The 2,500-nt window shown below is 35.9% G+C and overlaps 1 protein-coding gene across 1 annotated transcript in view; it reads left to right on the top strand.

Annotated features, from left to right (window-relative positions):
• LOC307121780 (uncharacterized protein) overlaps window positions 1–2,500 on the top strand; it is a gene marked incomplete at its 3' end in the record, with an annotated part of 187,655 nt that overhangs the window by 58,469 nt on the left and 126,686 nt on the right. The window lies entirely within an intron of this gene.

Genomic DNA, 2,500 nt, shown 5'->3' with positions numbered 1-2,500 from the left:
CACAATATCATCTTTTATGTTCTGCAGAAGAAATCCATACAGGTTTGGACACACATGAGAGTGAGTAAGTAAAGGGTCCGGAATGCCATCATCATGTATACTTTCAATGTTAAATGTCTGTGGAGGAGCTCTGACCTCATATGTGGTACCATTTGAAAGCTTAGAGTCTCTACTTTCTGGAGACATGCATCACTTTGGCATTTGTTTTACACAAAGTAACTTATTTACATTCAATTACTCTGGTACCATTTCCACCTTGATTTGTCTGACCCAAATGTAAAGGGTCGTCCCTTCAGATCCATTTGAATAAATCTTGCATGCATGATACAGACAAAAATCTTTTTTCCAGTATTTTCTGTAATCTAGTGGAAACAGCCCAAACTGTCTGCAGGGTGCTAGAGCACACAGGGCCTGAGTTACAAGGTTATTTTCGTAAACGAAAACTGAAACTAAGACTAAAACTATTGGTCAAAAAACATTTTCGTAAACTGAAATAAAATTGAAAACTCATAATAAATGAAAAACTAAAACTAAACGAAACTAACAACACTTACTGAAAAACTAACTGAAATAAAATAATAACTAATCGTTTTCGTAATTAATAAGCTTTTTACTGTGGCGGAAAATCTGACCTGTGGCTGTTTAGGCAAATGTCTGTGTGGCGCTTCATGCGCATGAAGTTAGCTGAGGCGATAACGGCTGTCCTGTGACGAGCTCACTCAGTGAAGAACCGAAACGTGTAACACATCGCTAGTCCTAAGAGGCTGTCCACAAAGAACACGTGTGGCAGTGGAATGGGGAATGACACAAGATAATGAGACGCACAATGAACTTCTTTTAACTTTAGCGCACTGCTTTAAGAATGCCGTTTCGTGCGCAACGAGAGGCGTGGATTGAACAGAAACTACTGGAAGCAAGTAGCTACTACTGTATGTTTGAGATTTCATGTTTGCATAATATTGACAGGCTGAAAGATGTTATTATCATGGTTTTTACAAATCATTTTCTACTAATAATATTACTATCCATGTGGAGACATTTCCCCTCTAAGGGAAAACCAGGACACACACACACACACACACACACACACACACACACACACACACACACACACACACACACACACACAGGCATACTGAATATACACTTCATTATTTAATCACACTGGCTTCACAGCAGGTTGTGTTGGCTGTAGTCAGATTCCAACCTTTATAATGGCCGTGACTTTTGCTCTGTTTTTGAAGTCCATAAAAGTGCATCTGTCCGTAAAATAACGTGCTACACATGGCTCTGGGGAGTTAATAAAGGCCTGGATAATGGATAAGAAAAATATCCATATTTAAAACTTTATAAAGTAAAGTTTCGGCCGATCGCCTTCCGAGGAAAAAGTTTTGAAAGTGCCTCTCGCCGCTGAAAATGCTTACGCTACGTCTGACGAGCGTAACAGGTAGCGTAAGTATCTTGAACTGCAGAGGCACTTTCAAAACTTTTTCCTCGGAAGGCGATCGGCCGAAACTTTACTTTATAAAGTTTTAAATATGGATATTTTTCTTACACAAACGCATCGATTCGCTTCAGAAGGGCTTTATTAACCCCCCAGAGCCGTGTGGAGCAGTTATATGACGGACAGATGCATTTTTATGCACTTTAAAAACAGAGCAAAAGTCACTGCCATTATAAAGCTTGAAGAGCCAGGACTTTATTAATATAACTCCGATTGTGTTCGTCTGAAAGAAGAATGTCATATACACCTAGGATGACTTGAGGGAGAGTAAATCATGGGCTAATTTTCATTTTTAGGTGAACTATCCCTTTAATGAGTTAGTCTGGAATTTTCATAATTTTTACTTTTATATTTTCAAGTTGCATTTATTTGGTTCTTTGTTCTATCTCTATTTTATTTTTATTATTAAGATGTCTGCTCAAGTGTTAACTCTAATCTGTGCAAACATTAAACTTACTTTGGTTTTTGATCTGGTAATTCTGCTAAACTATAATTACTAAAACTGAAACTAAATATATAAAAACTAAATAGAAATGTGATCACAAAATCAAAACTAAACTAAAACTAGCAAAACAATTTATGAAACTAACTAAAACTAAACAAAAATGTATAGCAAAATTGAAAACGATATTAAAATAAAAACTAATTTAAAAATGCAAAACTATAATAACCTTGCTGAGTTACACACTTTAAAAACATAAAAAAATAAAAAAGTGCCTCTTTTTTTGGGGGGGTTATTACAGCTTTGACAACATATACTTGCATGTTTATCACTTTTAGCAGTGGTTTATGAAACTTCAAAGGGTTTTCTTTAAAATGACACAAAAATGGTGTAATTAGAGACACTGTATGTGTGTATGGGAAGCTTTTCGATTTGGGTCAGCCAAATCCAGGTGGAAATCCCAAAAATGGTCCAAGAGCTTAAATAGTTAAGAAAGTTAAGTTTTATTTGTCTCAGAATCAATGGATCTTTTTTTTATTTAGTAACGCTGTGGA

The sequence above is a fragment of the Gobio gobio genome, assembly GCF_949357685.1.
Source record: "Gobio gobio genome assembly, chromosome: 25".
NCBI classification, from domain to species: domain Eukaryota; kingdom Metazoa; phylum Chordata; class Actinopteri; order Cypriniformes; family Gobionidae; genus Gobio; species Gobio gobio.
Note: the sequence above shows the minus strand (reverse complement) of the source record. Positions and strands in the feature narration are given on the sequence as shown.